This window comes from Vulpes lagopus, chromosome 3 (genome assembly GCF_018345385.1).
Source record: "Vulpes lagopus strain Blue_001 chromosome 3, ASM1834538v1, whole genome shotgun sequence".
In the NCBI taxonomy this organism is placed as follows: Eukaryota; Metazoa; Chordata; class Mammalia; order Carnivora; family Canidae; genus Vulpes; species Vulpes lagopus.
Window position 1 is genome coordinate 108,155,126 of NC_054826.1, and position 18,420 is coordinate 108,173,545.

General features: G+C 45.2%; 1 protein-coding gene across 1 annotated transcript in view; it reads right to left on the minus strand.

Annotated features, from left to right (window-relative positions):
* IL21R (interleukin 21 receptor) overlaps positions 1-9,498 on the minus strand; it is a 36,306-nt gene extending 26,808 nt beyond the window's left edge. Inside the window, exon 1 of the mRNA XM_041749690.1 lies at positions 9,043-9,498. The gene's annotated coding sequence lies outside the window, so the exon portion shown is untranslated. The remainder of the gene's footprint in view (positions 1-9,042) is intronic.
* Between the last annotated feature and the right edge of the window lie 8,922 nt (positions 9,499-18,420).

Genomic DNA, 18,420 nt, shown 5'->3' on the forward strand with positions numbered 1-18,420 from the left:
ACAGACATATAGATATTGGCACAAAGACAGAGTGGGTATTGGCATAAAAACAGGCATAGAGACCAATGGAACAAAATAGAGAGCCCAGTAATAAATCTTTGCATACTTGGTTAGTGAAGAAAGGACAGTCTCTTCAACAGATGGTGTTGGGACACCTGGATATGAACATGCAAAAAAGTGGGCATGGACTCTTACATCATACACAAAAATTAACTTAAAATGGATTCAAGATCTAAATATAAGACTTGAAACTATAAGACTTCTAGAAGAAAACATAAGGGAAAAGTTCAGAACATTGAGCTTGGCAATTCTTTCTTGGATATGATACCAAAAGCACAGACACTAAAGCAACCATCGACAGAGTTACATTAAGACCCTCTGCACAGCATAGGAACCAATCAATAGGGTAAAAGACAACCTACAGAATGATAGGAAATATTTGCAAACCTATACTTTGCAAACCTCTACTGAATATATTCAGTAGATATGAAGAACTCCTGCAATTCTATAACAAAATGAAACAAATAGCAATAGAGTGTAAAAAAAACAATAGAATGTAACAAATTCTTCAGTTGATTGAAGAATAGGTAAAGGAGAGCCCAGCTGTCCATCAACAAATGAGTAGATGAAGAAGATGTGATTTATATATATATATGTATATTTCATTCTTTTTGATGGGTGAGTAATATTCCATGATGTGGATGGACTGGAGGGTATTATGCTCAACAAAGTAAGTCAATCAGAGAAATAAAATTATCATTATGATTTTACTCATATGTGGAATTTAAGAAACAAAACAGATGAACATAGAGAAAGGGAAGGAAAAATATAATAAGACAAAATCAGAGAGAGACAAACCACAAGAGGCTCTGAACTATAGGAAACACTGAGGGTTACTGGAACAGAGGTAGGTGGGGGGAGGGGTAATTGGGTGATGGGCATTAAGGAGAGCACTTGATAAAATGAGCACACGGGTGTTATATGCAACTGATAAATCACTAAACTCTACCCCTGAAACTAATAATATACTATGTGTTAATTAATTGATTAAATTAAAATTAAAATAAATAGATTAAAAAATAGGTAAAAGTCTTGAAAGCGGCCAATAAGTATATGAAAAGACACTCAACATCACTAATCATTAGGAAAATGCAAATCAAAACCACAATGAGCTATTACTTCACACCTATGAGGATAGATATTGTGTTGGTGAGAATGTAGAAAAACTGTACCCACTATACACTATTTGTGGAATTACTAAATGGTGCAGACATAATAGGAGACAGTATAGAGCTTCCTCAAAAAATTAAAAAGAGGGCAGCCCGGGTGGCTCAGCAGTTTAGCGCCGCCTTTGGCCCAGGGTGTGTTCCTGGAGATCCGGGATCGAGTCCCACATCGGGCTCCTGGCATGGAGCCTGCTTCTCCCTCTGCCTGTGTCTCTGTCCCTCTCTCTCCCCCTGTGTGTCTCATGGATAAATAAATAAAATCTTTAAACAAAAAAGTAAAAAGAGAACTACCATGTTATCCAGGGATGCTAGATGCTGGGTAGATATCCAAGAGAATTGAAAACAGGATCTCAAAGATATTTGCACACCAGTGTTCACTGCAGCATGTCACAACTGTCGAGATGTGTAAGCAACCTACACTCACCAACCGATGAATGAATAAAGAAAATCCGGCACATACATACAGTAGAATATTATTTAGCCTTAAAAAGAAAGAATGCTACAACATGAATGAACTTCGAGGACTTTATGCTAAGTGAAATAAGCCAATCACTAAAAGACAAATACTGTATGATTCCACTTACATGACATATCTGAAATCATCAAACTCACAGAAACAGAAAGTAGAATGGTGGTTTTTCAGAGGATGGAGGGTAATGAGTTGTTCAATGGGTATGAAATTTCAGTTGTGAAAGTTTCAGAGATCGGCAGTACAACAACATGCACACGCTTAACAATACTGCACTGTTCTACATTGTCCCTAGGAAACTTGTTAAGAGAAGAAAATAATATCTGCTAATTTATGAAGTCCACAGCTGGAATGCTGTGCCTTGAACTCATGAGATTAGCAGATGAAGGGGTCTATAGACATTATAAAAGCAAAGGTTGGAAGACCCCAACTGGTAGTCAGTTGAAGTGAACTGGGTTTGGCAGCTATTTCTTCCTATATCTAGAACTTGAGCTTGAAAAGGTGTGTTAACAAAGTTAATAAACTGTGAAGAAAATCTGTTGTATTTCTATATACCAAGAACAAAGATGGAATTTTAAAAATTATACAATTTGTATTAGCATAAAAAATCAAATACTCTAAAGAACTCTAATGAAAGATGCACCTCTACACAGAAACCTACAAGATACCAGTAAGGTAAATGTTTAAAGAGACAAATAAATGGAGGAACATACATGTTCATGAATTAGAAAATTTCATATTTTAAAGATGTTTGTTCTCCCCAAATAGAACTAAAGTTTCAGTGAAATCTCAAGCTTCAAGCAAATTCCCAGCAGGATTTCCTTTGGTGGAAATTGACAAGCTAGTGTGAAGATTTATATAGAATTGCAAAGAACCGAGAAGAGTTTAGACAATCATGAAGAAGAATATGGTACTGTTGCAAGGAAAAATCAACTGGCCAGTGGAAAAGAACAGAGGCCAGAAATAGACTCACGATTATAGTTACTTGATTTTCAACAAAGACACAACTGCAAAGTCATGAGGAAAGCATGATTTTTTAAAAATGACAGTAGGATAGTCATACAGGAAAAAAATAAATCTTGACCCTCCACTTCACATCACACATAAACTCCAGATATTTTGTAGACCTAGTGTCAGAAGTAAAACAATAAAACTTCTAGAAGAAAACAGAGGATAATCTTTTCATGACCTTAGGGCAGACAACACTTCCTAAACAGCACACAGAAAGCTTGAGCTGTAAAGAAAAAGACTGATAAATTGAACCTTATTAAAATTAAGAATTTTTGTTCACCAAAGATTTCATTAAGAGGATGGAAAAGAAACTGAAATGAGAAGAGATTATATCTGTATCTCTATATCTATACCTGTATGTTTCTTTTATACAATTATATACAATTCTTATATTTTATATAGTTACATATAATGTAATACATGTAATATATATAAAATTATAAAATATATGTTATTTATTTTTTTAAATATTTTATTTATTATTTATTCATGAGAGACACAGAGAGAGAGGCAGAGACACAGGCAGAGGGAGAAGCAGACTCCCTGCGGGGAGCCCAATGTGGGACTTGATCCCAGGACCCTGGGATCACGCCCTGGGCCGAAGGCAGATGCTCAACCACTGAGCCATCCAGGTGCCCCTAAAATATGTTATGCATGTAATTCATATATATATATGTAAGATATAGATATCCAGCATGTATAAAGAACTCCTACAAAACAACAATAAACAACACAAAACTCAATTTTGAAAAAAAGGACAAAAGGCTTATTAAAGAGACATTTCACCAAAGACATCCAAATGGCCAATAAGGATAGTAAAAGGTGCTTAAAACCATGACTCATCAAGAAAAATGCAAATTTACATCTCCGTGTGATACCACAACATATCACCCCAGAAAGGCTAAGAGGAAAAAGACAATTCTGTGCTCATAAAGGACACAGAGTAATCCAAACTCTCCATCTCTGCTCAATGTTCTGGTGCGCGTGCAATTTGGTAAAACCACTTTGGAACAATTCTGGTGAAGAGAATCCCACCTCCAGGCTGCGCATCAAAAAAAAAAAAAACAAAACACAAACATCTGTACACAATCAGATGTACGCCGGGGCATTCAGGGCAGCATTGTTTACAACCACCCCAAACTGGAAAGAACCCAAGCTTTGGTCACCCTGGGTCTTCTTTCCCTCACTGATGATTCAGGAGCAGATTGCCGAGTTTGTGTCGAGTGTGTCGGGTCAGCTGTCACCTCCAGTGGGGCTGGGGCTGGGGCGGGGACTGGGGCTTGAAAGTGAAAGGTAAGGGAGGAGTGCGGTAAGAGCAAAATGGCCCGTTTCCCATAGGGACCCAAAAGAAACGAGGTGGGTGAAGAGGGACTCCCCAGCCATGCCAGAAACAAGAGCCAACAGGTCGCCAGAAGGGGAAGTGTCAAGACTGAGGGACTTCCCGAAAGGGAACACAGAAGGGGCTCCCAGTTTATCCCTGGCCTCTAAGGACTTCTGTCCACCTGCCTTCCTGCTGGCCTCTCTCCAGCGTCCAGCTGGGCCACCTCCGCCCAGTCTGTGCTGCAGCTGGTCATTCCGTGGCTCCCCGTGGCCCCTCAGAAAAGACCCCAAAGTCCTTGCCCAGTATTCAAGACATTTCAGGATCTGCTCCCCAGCACTCCCTCTGGCCCCCGGTACCCATCGTGGGCTCCAGGTACACCAGGTTCCCGACAGCTTCCCCACCGTCCCCGTTCACCCCGCTTCCACACCTTAGCATGTGCTCTTTCAGCCACTAGAAGTCGCCAGGGTCCGTGGTGGCCTGTCAGCCTCCCACTCGTGAATTAGAAAAATTCAGGTTTGAAATCCAGTTCAAATGTGGCCTCCTCTGTCAATCTTCAAACCTCTCCAAAGCGCATGAGTCACTCTTTCCTCTGGGGTCCATCCCTCCACCAGAGCACACACTGCTCAGGGTGCTTTCAGTGACATTTTGAGCAACAGTCCAGCGGGGACCGGGTGTGTCTTGGTTACCGCTGAATCGCCAGCGATTATAACCAGTGCCTGACACCCAGAGGATGCTCACCACTTTTAAAAAAAAAAATTTTTTTTTGATGCTCATCACTTTTGTTCCACGATAAAAATAAAAGGGAATACTTTCTATCATAACGGGCTTTAAAGCCTACCCTCAACGTTAAAACCCACACGGACTATACATCCCAAAATTAAATGTATTCTTTTTGACTCCTCTTTATGAAATTTGGTGAATTGAGGATCTCAATGTACCTGACAAGGATTAAAAGCTCCAGCACTCTAAATTCCCCCCCCCTCCACCCCAGGGCCTTTGCACATGCCATTCCCTCTGTCCAGCAGTTTTCCTCCTGCTTCTTTGATTCCTCATCCTCCGGTTTTAACTTTTATGTCGCCCCTTCAAAGGGGCCATTGTCACCTTCTCATATGGGTGTCCCCTGCCATTCTCTGGCCCACACATCTCTTTGTTTCCTTCCTCATGGGTGTAATATTAGAATTAGTTTAGTAAGTGTTTCTGTTTTTGTGTTTATGACCTGTCTCCGTCATGGAGCATAAGCTCCCAGAGGCTGGGAAATTCTCCGTTTTGTTTACAAAAGAAAGTATCCCTAGCACGTGGAGTGGGGTCTGGAGCATAGCAGGTGCTCAACAAGTAGCTGGGGCAATGGCAAATGAACGAACAAGGTGAAGAATTGCTGTGTCCAGTCATACAAAGAGCAGAACCGCAGGCAGCCCCCCGAGAGATCTCAGTTTCCCCATCAGCTCCATCACAGCCCCCAAGAACTTCCTTCTACCCCAAGCAACACCCTTGGCTCCCAGGCTCTGAGCAGTCATGACTCCTGTCATCAGATTAGCAACAAGGAACTTTCAGAGAGGGACAGTGGGCTGCCCAGGGCCACACAGAAACTTCTCAGCCAAGCAGAGCTCTCGGGCTGGGGGACAACCAGCCTGGCAGCCCTAAATCAGAAAGGAGCCTCTGCTGGTAACCCTTAGAGGACCCTTAGGCATATCTCTTCCTTTGTTTGGAGCTCAGTCTTCCTCCTCTATAGAATGCGGCTATGCCCTGGCCGGGCTGAGGGAGTGTGAGGCAGGCACATCGTAGGTGTATGGGGAACATGAGTTGCTTTTTGCAAGTGGTTTTTTTTTTCCTGCCAGTGGCAAGGGGTAGGTTGTGGGTGTCTGCGCCCAGGTGTGCCAGGACCTTGGGGTCATAGCTTAGTCAGTAGGAGCTGAACACGAGAGCAAGGTCCTATCCCAACCTCAGCCGGTGACACCTGTCTGTGTCTCCCTCCCAGGCGAGCTGGGATCCTCGCCCATGAAGCCTGTCCTAGGCCCGAACAGGCTTTCCCTATGACACTTCTCCCATCCTGAGCAAACCTCTCCAAGCGGAGAAGCAGGCTCCACTCCCGGCAACGGCTCCCTGCCTGTGCCTTCTCTACCTGCCCTGCGATCTCCACCGTGCTGGGCAATCTCGTCCAGCCTGTGTCACCCCTCTCAGCTCCTGTAGCCACCCCTCCCTCCTACCCCTTTTCCTCCAGACCAGGATAGGCTGGGTAGAAGGCAGAGAAAGAAGGGATACTTGCAGCTGCCAGGCAAGTGGCTGGGACAGGGCTGGTGGCCTGCCCTCTAACTGCCCCCCCCCCCTGCCCAGCAGGACCCTACCAGCCTGCCTTCACCCTGGCCAAAGTATGCTGAGTGTTATGGATTGTACTGGAGAAGCTCTGCAGGCCCTGGTACCCATCTACATCCTTAAACCTTCTTGGCATTTGAGAAAGAGAAGCCCAGAGGGGCCCAACACCCTGCCTATGGTCACCCAGTGAGGAAGGACCAGAGCCTGAGCAGGGAGCCAGGTTGGTGTCCTTGCCCCACCTCTCTGGGGACCACTCAGGTGGCCGGACCTTTCCTGGGGGCTGTGGGGACCAGCAGGCTAGGCATCTGCTGCAGGTGTCCGGCTACTGGAGGGTATCAGTGGGGCCCCTGCCTGCAGCCTGGGGAATATTCTCAGGATGTTTCAGAAGTTCCAAGTTTACTCAGATCTTGCATATGAGCTGTCGTAAAAAGTCCCTTTGGCCCTGCGCCAGGGCAAGGAGTGGAGGCGGGGGCACCTGTGAGCCAGAGGGTGGGTTGAGGCCCCGCTCTGCTCCCTCTGGCCCCTCCCGCACATTTCAGGGTGCACTAGAGGGCAATGTCGGGAGAGGTGGGCGAGGAAGGGGCTGCGAGGGCAGAAGACCCTCCTCCCTGTGGTGTTTCTTCCTCCTGTCCTCAGGCTGCCTCCAGCTCAGGCCCCTTCCCCTCCTCCCTGCGCCGTCTGCGCCCCTGAATCCCCAGGACCTGGGACAGTGCCTGCTGCACAGCACATGCTCAAAGACACACCTGGAGAATAAAGCCTTGAAATGGATGTTACAGATGGGGAAAGGGAGGTTGAGGGGGGCTACATGGCTTACCCCAGGTCACGCAGGTACCACGGGGTACGGCTGGGTATCCACCCCGTCCTGGCTAACACCAAAGCTCCGCGCCCCCCACCTGGCACAGGGGCCTCCCAGCCGTCCCTCCCGCCTGCGGAGACTCCGAAGGCACTGGCTCTCCTCCCTGAAATCACAGTTGCCCTCTTCCTTTCATCCATTTATTTATCAGGCGCCAGGGACAGAAATGGTGCCGCCCAAAGCCTCTGATGCCCCTTCCCCTCTTCCACCTCCTCCACCGGCCTCCCCCCACCCCACTGCCCATGAGCCTTTTAGGTCTCCACCCCTCAGCCCTCGCTGGGAAGGTGGGGAGGCCAGGGCTCAGCCTCCGTCTCGTTCACCCCACCTCTCCTGACCCTGGAGTTCATTCTCCTCCTAACACTAGTTTGGTTTAGCTTCCTCCCCTGTGGGGCTGTCTGCTGAGGATCCAGACACCCTGTCAGGTGTGGAGTGCGCCAGACCAGGGCTTCCGCTGAGCCCACCAAAGGGAGCAGGTAATCCGGGGAGCAGGTAACCTGGGAGCAGGTAACTACGGCCACAGGTGACCTGGGATCCCCAACCATCTTGTCTGTGAAATGGGCTGAGTGAGGCTCCCGGCCTCACCTGTGACTTTGTGGGAGACCCTCGGGTGCCAACAGCGGGCTGAGCCCTGGCGCTGGGAGGACTAGCACGATGGAGGCCGAGGTAGGGAGGACTTCAGGTTCTCCCTGAACCCTCTTCCACTCTTGGGACTCCAGCCCTTCTCTGCCGTAGGCTCCCAGGATCCTCACAGTTACGAGCCGCCTTCCTGGGCAGGTCTCCAGCCCGCAGTTTTCATATTTTTCCTCCCTCCAATCCTCACAACTAGCCCCACGAGGATGGAACTGCCTTCACCCCATTTTACAGAGGAGAAAACTGAGACTCCACGAGGCTGGACGCAGCAGAGACACGCTCACGCTCACCCAGCTAGGGAGTCGCATGGCTGGCTTTTGAACCCGCCAGGTTTTCCCCACTTCACCATGTGCTTCTAAAACCCCCACGCTTTCCCCCAGGGGAAGGCAGATGTCCTTCCAGGAGCAGCCCCTGACGATTTAATGCCGCCTGCCCTGGATCCGCTGCTCCGGCTCCAAGTCCAGCGTCCCCACCGGAGGCCTTCAGTCACCTGGCTGCTTGGCCAGGAAAGTGCCTGCTCCTCCCCCCTTTCTGCGTGTCAAAATTCAACCCATGCTTCCAGGCTCAGCCTCCGCCAGTACCCTAGCTCCCCTCGCCTCCAGGGGGCCCATGCCCTGGGCTTTCTGAGGAGACAGTGTGGAGGACAGGACCAGCCTCCGAGTCACCTGCCCACCCTGCTGCACACTGGTGAGTCACCTTGGGAAAATCACTCTACCTCTCAGAGCCAGCCCCCATTCTTTCTCTGTGAAATGGGTACAGCAAGCCATTTTGAGGGGTTAGATGACCTAGAGAAGCTAAAACACGGAACCTGGCACAAAATCTCTTCCCCTCCTCCTCCAAAATAGCCCCCCTAGAAGTGCCACACCATCACATGGTGTCGCCCGTGCCCACTCTGCCCTGTTCAGGAGTCCAGAACCACGGTGACTAAGGTGTTGGGCTTGGGCTGGGCTGGGCTTTCTTTCCCCAACCCTTGCCTTTTGGAGGCTGGTTTGCACAGCCAGCTCCTGGGGTCATCTCAGCCATGCCCCTGCCTCCCGGCTCCGGCAGACCCACAGAGAGACAGTGCGGTCATCCTGAGCTGCGCTGAACAGGAGACTCCAGCCCCAACTCTGCTGCTCTCACTGTCTCAGCTATGACGAGGGCGCGAAACCCCTCGATTTCCTCCCAACTCTGGCAAAGAAGGTGCCAGGCTCCCTCGGAGAAGAGTGTCTGGAGCCGTTACCTGCTGTTCCAGCTTCTCCCTCAGAAATCCATTCTGTTTGCTCCGGGAAATCCAGTGGGCTTCCAGGGGGTGGCAGCGAGGCTCAGCATGAGGTGGGGAGCAGGAGTTAGAGGGAACAGGCAGGGCTAGGGGGTGGGGATCCACAGCCTGCCCCGAGTCACCAGCCAGACAAGCAGACAACCTGTCAGCCCGATGGATGGCAGCCGGGCTCCCGGCAGGCAGAACACACAGAGGGAGCCAGCTGTGGGGCACAGGCAACGGACGGTCACATCCCAGAGAGGTCACCCACGGACAGAAGGTAGAGACTGGGGAGGGGACCAATCGGCTGCACCAGGGAGGGGACACACAGCAGACAAGACAGAGGAAGTCAAGCAGAGAGGCAGGTGGCCAGCCGGGCAGATGCGCAGAGAGACAGGCAGGCAGGCAGCCAGCCAGCCAGACAGACAGACAGCTGTGCAGCTGTCAGGCACACTCAGGAAGAAGCAGGCAAACAGTCAGACCGGAGCCCGCGGGTCACTCGGCACAGTGTGGCTGCCACCCAGGGCCCTCAGGCCGCGTGTGCCTGGTGGGGAGGAAGAGGAGGATGTGGTGAGCAGCTCCCCACAGGCCCCGCCCACAGGGCTGCCGGCCCCTCCCCTGAGGAGTGAGAAAGAGGTGGGAGGGGGCCGGGCCGCCGCAGAGTCCTCTGATCACCAAAGGTCACCTGCTAGAAAGACATTTGGGGCCATCAGGGTGAGATCAGCCTCTTGTGGATGGCTGACATCATCCCCCCAGGCCTGGTGGCCGTGACCTTGGAGGCTGGCAGGGCTCACAGATGTGGACAGCAAGTCTCCCAGGGGTCCAGGGGTGGTGTGAGTGACCCAGGGGGCCCGGTGGTCCTGAGAGGCCAACTCTCAGTTCAGAGAGAAGACCAAGGGCCCAGGGCCAGAGACTCGCCACGGTCCCACGCTTCCCTCACGCACGCTGCCTGCCTGGCCCAGGAGGGGTCTGAGTTCGGAATCCTCTCCCAGACTCCTCTGACCCTGCTCCCTTTGAATCTAGCTTCCTGCTCCACCACTGCAGGGAGCAGGACCCTGTCTCCACACCCTTGAGAAGACAGTCCCTTGGGCAGGTGACAACACCTCTCTGGATGCCTCATTTTGCCTGTCAAGTGGGCCGCCTGGCCAACTGAGAGAGGGTGGCCACCATTATGAACACATGGGAACTCAGGAAAAAAATAGAGAAAAGAAATTTTCAAGAGAGTTTCCATCTTGCTGACGAGCCAGAGGGATCCCGTGAAAGGGTCAGCTGTCTCTCTCTCGCAAATGTTTGAGAAATCAGGAGAGAGAACTCAGCAACCTCATGCCCAGCAGCCTCAGAGGGAGGGCAAGAGAAGTTAACTACCATCACTACTGTCACTATTTTGCTTTTTTTTTTTTTTTTAAGATTTTTTATTTATTTATTCATGACAGAGAGAGAGAGAGAAAGGCAGAGACAGGCAGAGGGAGAAGCAGCCTCCATGCAGGGAGCCTGACATGGGACTCAATCCTGGGTCCCCAGGACCACACCCTGGGCTGAAGGCAGCACCAAACTGCTGGGCCACTGGAGCTGCCCACTATCTTGCATTTTTAAAGCACCCACATGATCTCATTTTATCCCACAGACCTCATGAGGCAAACACGGACTATTCGCATTTTATAGATGGAGAAAACCAGGCTCTGAGAAGTGAAATGTCATGCAAGCTGAGAAGTGTCTTGGTGGAGATTTGAATCTGGGTGTATCTAATTCCTAAGTCTGCACCAGGTTGTGAAAATAGGCCCAAACCAGGACAAAATGTAACCAGCTTAGATGGGAGCTACTTTGTGGTGTCGGGATGACACGGGTTGGCTCAAACGCGCATGCCATCTCTTCCCAGCTGACTCATTTTTGGGAAACAATTTGCAGTGAACCCACATGACTGCTCCAAAGAAAAAGAGAAAGCATCTTGCTATTTATTTCTTCTATTTTTTTTTCTTTTTCTAGCTGTTTTTGAGGAACTTGGTACAAATTCCCCTGTGGTTGATTTGAAGGATGTTTGCCCTATAGAAATTCTCTTCCCCACGGCTGAAATATCTCATGTTCTCTGGAGAACCGATGTTGGGAGGAAGCCAGTTTTTGTTTTTCTTTTCTTTCTCTTGATCTTCAGGGTGAGTTTTATGGTACCATGCATCAGTAATCTGAGCGGTTGAAAGATCAAGAAAAGGAACAGTACAAAGGAGCCTAATATTTGCTGAGAGTTTGCTCTGTGCCAGCCAGCATTGTTTTCTTTTTTTATTTTTATTTTTATTTTTTTAAATGATCTCTATACCCAACATGGAGCTCAAACAGGCAACCCTGAGATCAAGAGCCACATGCTCCACAAACTGAGCCAGCCCCTGTGCCAGGGTTTTTAAGGACTTTAAAGATACATCATCTCACTTAAAACTCATCATTGGGGTACCTGGATGTTGCAGTCAGTTAAGCATCTGACTTTTGGTTTCAGCTCAGGGTCATGAGATTGAGTCCCAAGTCCTGCACTGAGTGTGGTGTCTGCTTGAGATTCTCTCTTTCTCTCCCTCTGCCCCTCCCCCCCCACTCACTCCCTCTCTCTTTCTCTAAAATAATAAATAAATAAATCTTTTTTAAAAAAAATATCTCATCATCGTCATCATCCCTATTTTACAGAGAAGGAAATTGAGGCTCAGGGAGGGCAAATGACTTGTCCAATGTCACACAGCTAGTGAGTGACAGAGCTGGGATTTGAACTCAAGACTTCAGAGCATATATTTTGATCTGCTCACTACACTGCTTCCGGACGTATGTTAACCCGAGGGTATTTGATCCCTCCTGCCTCCCTCTTATCTGCCTGCTAGCCTCCTTGCCCTTATCTCCACCCACCCACTCACCCACCTACCCACTCAACCACCCTTCTATCCACTTGCCCAGCCAGCCAGCCATTCCTCCCTCCCTGCCTTCTGCCCACCAGTACTGAGCAAGCCCTTGGCTCTGTACTGGGGGTACCCCCCAGAAATATACACGAGCCACAGCCCTCATGCAGCCTGTATTCTAATGGAGAGAGACAGATGAAAAGAACTAATAACAAACAAATGCAAATTGTACTAAGTGTCATAGAAAACTGATGAGAGGTCAAGATAGGAACATGTAGGGGCATGCTGGATGACAGGACGGACCCAGCCACAGTGGAAACATTTTAGGCAGAAGGCACTGCAAGTACAAAGATGCTGAGGGATGCAGCTGGCTCCGGGAACTTGACAACAGTGCTGTAGAATGGAGTGAGCAAGCAAAAGAATACAAGGAGGTGGGCCAGAAGTCACATCGTGCACATGGCATGGGACCGCCAGGACAGCAAGGAAGGTAGATTTGGTTCCAAGGGATATTGGAAGTCACCTAAGGTTTCCATCAGAGATGTGGCTTAATCCAATTTACATTTTCAAAAGAGTGCTCAGGCCGTGACTTAGGGAGCGGATGGGGTGTACAAGGGGCCACTTAACCCCTTCTGTTTAAAAAATAGATGCTTGGGGACGCCTGGGTGGCTCAGTGGTTGAATGTTTGCCTTTGGCTCAGGGACTGATCCCGGGGTCCTGGGATCGAGTCCCTCATCAGGCTTCCCCCACAGGAGGCCTGCTTCTCCCTCTGCCTATGTCTCTGCCTCCTCTGTGTCTCTCATGAATAAATAAAATCTTAAAAAAAAAAAAAAAGTAGATGCTTTTGGAGGTAAAAACTGAACATCTGTCATGCCCAGGGAGGTGACCATGAACCCCCTCAGAAACTGATCCATGTCGAGGGAAGGGTCCCTTGAAGGGGCCCTTTGGGTCTGTGCACATCTCACAAGTTTAGCCCCCAAGGTCCCGGAAGGAAGATGCAATAGGATCTCTCAATACCCTCCCCCTCAGCCCCCACTATTCAGAGCTGGTCAATGGAGAGGAAGTGGTTAAATTTGCATTTCAACCAAAGACCTACTGGGGAAAAAAATAATTGAGACAACCCCTCCTTCAGCTCATTTCCTCTTTTTTATTCTTATTTTAACAGCTTTATTAAAGGAATAATTTACATGGCATAAATTCCAGCCGCTGAACATGCACAATTCAATGATTTTTAGTAAGTTGTGCAATCATCACCACAACCCAGTTTTAGAACATTTCCCGAAAGATGCCTTGTGTCCGTTTGTAATCAATCCCATTCTCCCTCCTGGCCCAACTAATCTCCTTTCTGTCTGTACTGATTTCCTTTCACTTTCCTGAGTATTTCACATAAATTGAATCATGTTTGTGACCTTTTGTGCCTGATGTCTTTTATTTATTTTATTTATTGAGGTTCATCCACATTGTAGCACGCATTTCATTCATATGTGCTGCTGTATTATTATTCCATTGCAATAATATTATTGTAATGTGATGTCATGTAATAAAATTGGAAAAATGTATCCAATCGATGACACATTTGGTTTATCCATTCATCAGCTGATGGACATGTTTACTTTGTCTTCATCATAAATAATACTGCTTTGGACATCTCCATGCAAATCTTTGCGCAGACATGCATTTTCAAATCTTTTGGGTATATACCCTGGATTGGATAGCTGGGTCTTATGACAATTCTATGTGTAATTCATTGAGAGCTGATGGTCTGTTTTCCAAAGCAGCTGCACCATTTTATATTGTTACCAGCAGTGTATGAGAATTTCAATTTCTCTACATCCTTAGCAACACTTTTTTTTTTACTATTGACATCCTAGTGGGCATGAAATGATATCTCACTGTGGTTTTGCTTTGCATTTTCCTAATAGCTAATCATGGTGAACATGCATCTGTTCACGTACTTGGTAGTCACTTGTATATTCTTTTGGAGAAATGTCTATTCAAGTTCTTTGCCTATATATTTATTTATTTATTTATTTATTTTTTAGAGAGAGAGAAAACACATGCAAGTAGTAGGGGGGCAGAGGGGTAAGAGTCTTAAGCAAGCTGCACACTCAGCACAGAGGTGTATGCAGGGTTCCATCTCACAACTCTGATATCATGACCTGAGCTGAAATCAAGAGTTGGATGCTTAAGCAACTGAGCACTCCCAGGCACCCCATCCTTTGCCCATTTTTAAAATGGGTTGTGCTATAGACTGAATATTTGGGTTGCACACACCCCCAATCACATTGTGAAAATCTAACCCCTAACGTGATGGTAATGGAGGTGGAGCCTATGAGAGATGATTCCGTCATAAGGGCAGAGCACTCATGAATGGGATTAGTACCCTTATAAAAGAGACCCCAGAGAGATAACTTACCTCTTCCACCAACTGAGAATGAAGTGGTCTATAAACCAGAAGTGGGCTCTCACCAGCTGTCAAATCTACTGATCTTCCTCTTCTCAATCTTCAGAACTGTGTGAAATCAGTTTGTTGTTGTTTAATCAACTGTATTTTGTTATAGCGTCCTGAATGGACTAAGACAGGTTGTTTGTCATTTTGTCGTTGAATTGTAAGAGCTCTTTATATATTCTAAATACTGACCCTTATCAGATATGTAATTTGTAAATATTTTCTCTCATTCTGTGGTTCACCTTCTCACTTTCTTGATAATGTCCCTTGATGCACAAAAGTTTTATATTTTTATGAAGTGCAATTTATCTCCTTTTTCTTTGCTGCTCATGCTTCAGTGTCATATCTAGAATCCATCACTAAATCTAAGGTCATGAAGATTTACCCCCCATGTCTTTTTCTGAGAGTTTTATTGTGTTAGTTCTTATATTTCAGTCTCTGATCCATTTGATATTAATTTTTGGATAAGATGTAAGATAAGGGTCCAAATTAATTCTTTTAGGTGTAGATATCCTGTTGTTCCAGTATCATTTGCTGGAGAGACTATTCTTTCCCCATTGAATTGTCTTGGCATCGTTGTCAAAAGTCATTGACCATCTATACATAGATTTATTTCTGGACTCTCAATTCAACTCAATCTACCCATTGATCTTTATTTCTTATTTACTTATTTGAGAGAGAGAGAGAGAGAATGTGTGTGAGTGGGGGCAGGGCAGAGGAAGAAGGAAAGGCAGAAGGAGAATCTATAAGCAGAATCCTTTCTGAGCACAGAGTCTGAGGTGGGGCTCAATCCTAGGACCCTGGGATCATGACCTGAGCCGAAATCAAGGGTTGGTTGCTTAACCGACTGAGACATCCAGGCACCCCAATCTCTACTTCTACCCTATGTCAGTATCACACAGTTTTGATTACTGTAGATTTGCAGTAAGTTTTGAAATTGGGAGTTTGAGTCCTCCAACTCTGTTCTTTTAAAGGCCATTTTGGGTGTTCTGAGTCCCTTACAATTCCGTATGAATTTTAGGATCAACTTTTCCATTTCCGAGCCAACAAAAGGTTCTTGGGATTTTGGTAGGAATGTCATTGAATCCACAAGTTGCTCTGAAGGCCATTGCTACCTTAACAATGTTTTGTTTGTTTTGTTTTGTTTTGTTTTTACCTTAACAATGTTAATTCTTCCATCCCATGAACATGGGATATTCTTTCATTTATTTATTTAGATCCTTAGTTTCTTTCAGCAATATTTCGTAGTTTTCAATGTATATGTCTTTCACTTTCTTGGTTAAATCTATTCCTAACTATCTTATTCCTTCTGATGCTATTGCATATGGAATTGTTTTCTTAATTTTCTTTTCATATTGTTCTAGTGTACAGAAAAACAACTAATTTTTGTATGTTGAGCTTGCACCCTGACTTTTGCTTATTTAATTTATTAGCCCTAATAATTTCTTTGTGGATCCTTGAGTATTTTCTAGATATAGTATTATGTTGTCATAAATAGAGGTAGTTTTACTTCTTCCTTTACAATTTCTTTTTCTTGCTGAATTCCTCTGACTATTCAGTACAGTGTTGAATAGCAGTGGTACAAGTGGGCATCCTTGCTCCTGGTCTTAGGAGGAAGGCTTTCAATCTTTCATCTACTGAGTGTGATGTTAGCTGTGGTTTTTTTGTTGTTGTTGGGTTTTTTGGTTTGTTTTTTTTTTTTAAAGATTTTATTTTTATTTATTCACAAGAGACACAGAGAGAGGCAGGCAGAGACACAGGCAGAGGGAGAAGCAGGCTCCATGCAGGGAGCCCGATGTGGGACTTGATTCCGGGTCTCCAGGATCATGCCCTGGGCGGAAGACAGGCATTAAACCTCTGAGCCACCCAGGTGTCCCAGCTGTGTTTTTTTCATATATAATAACAATCATGTTGGGGATATTTCTTCTTTCCTAATTGCAGAGCATTTTTATCATGAAAGGGTGTTGAATTTTGTCAAGTGCTTTTTCTGTGTCAATTGAGATGATCATGTAGCTTTTTCCCTTAATTTTTTTGGTGTAGTGTGCTACATTGACTCATTTTCTAATATTGAACCTCCCTTGCATATCTGAGCTTAATCCTGTTTGGTCATGGTATATGATCCTTTTAACATGCAATAGGATTCAGTTTGCTAATATTTTCTTGAGATTTTTGCATTTATATTCATAAAGCATATTTGTCCATAGTGTTTGTTCATCTGTCCATCCTTCCTTCCTTCTTTTTTCCCTCCCTCCCTCACTTCTTCCTTCCTTCCTCCCTCCCTTCTTCTTTCTTTCTTTCTTTCTTTCTTTCTTTCTTTCTTTCTTTCTTTTTCTTTCTTTCTTTTTCTTTTTCCTTTATATAAATAATATCTTTTTTTTTAGATTGTATTTATTTATTCATGAGAGACACACACAGAGAGAGGCAGAGATATAGGCAGAGAAGCAGGCTTCATGCAGGGAGCCTGATGTGGGACTCGATCCTGGGACTCCAGGATCATGCCTTGGGCCAAAGGCAGACGCTCAACCGCTGAGCCACCCAGGCGTCCCTCTTTCTTTCTTTCTTTCTTTCTTTCTTTCTTTCTTTCTTTCTTTCTTTCTTTCTTTCTTTCATTTAAATTAATTTTATTTGTTTCATTTTTTGGTATGATCCGTATTTTATTTTCTTCTAGTGTCTTTATCTGGCTTTGGTATCACAGAATGATTTAGGAAATGTTCCCTCCTCTTCTGTTTTGGGGAAGAGTTTGAGAAGGATTGGAGTTAATTCTTCTTTAAATGTTGAATAGAACTTACAAGGGAAGTCATCTGAATCTGGACTTTTATTGTCATTAGGAGACTTTTGATTACTGATTCAATACTCTACTTGTTATATGTCTGTTTAGATTTTCTATTTCTTCTTGAGTCAGTTTTAGTAATTTTGCCTTTCTAGTTGTCTATTTCATCTAGGTTATCTAATTTGTTGGCATATAATTGTTTATAATATTCTCTTATAACCCTTTTTATTTCTATAAGATTGGTAATGATGTTCCTATTACTTCCATTTCAATAGCTGCATTTCTTTCTTCTTCTTCTTCTTCTTCTTCTTCTTCTTCTTCTTCTTCTTCTTCTTCTTCTTCTTCTTCTTCTTCTCCTTCTTCTTTTCTTCTTCTTCCTCTTTCTCCTTCTCCTCCTCCTCCTCCTCCTCCTCCACCTCCTCCTCCTCCTCCTCCACCTCCTCCTCCTTCTTCTTCTTCTTCTTCTTCTTCTTCTTCTTCTTCTTCTTCTTCTTCTTCTTCTTCTTTCTTCTCTCTCTCTTTCTTTTGATTTTTCTCAGTCCAGGTAAAGGATTGCCAATTTTGTTGATTTTTTTCAAGAAATAACTCTTGGTTGTGTGGTCCACTCTATTGTTTTTCTATATTTAATTTCATTTGTCTTACTCTGATCTTTATTATTTCCTTCCTTCTGCTAGCATTGGGCTAAATTTGCTACTCTTTTTCTAGTTCTTTAAGGTGTACAGTTACATTACTGATTGTAGTCTTTCTTGTTTTTTGATGAAGGCATTTACAGCTACAAATTTCCCTCTTAGCTCTGTTTCCACTGTATCCCATACATTTTGGTATATTGTGTTTCCATTTTCATTCATCTTTAAATATTTTCTAATTTTCCTTGTTATTTCTTCTTTTATTCATTGGTTGTTTAAGAGTGTGCTGTCTATTTTGCACATATATGTGAAATTCATAGTTTTCCTTCTGTTATTGATATCAAACTTCATTCCATTGTGGTCAAGAAGATATTCAGTATAAATGTAATGTTTTAAAATTTATTGAGACTTGTTTTGTGGCCTAATATATGATCTATCACAGAGGATGTTTCATGTGCACTTGAAGGTCACTCCTGTGGTTGCATGGCATGTTCTATATATGTCTGTGCAGTCTAGTTGGTATGTAGCATTGTTCAAATATTCTGTTTCCTTATTATTTTTCTTTCTAGTTGTTCTATCTAGTATTGAAAGTGGGGTACTGAAGTCTTCAACTATTACTGTAAATGTCTATTTTCCTATTCAGTTCTATGA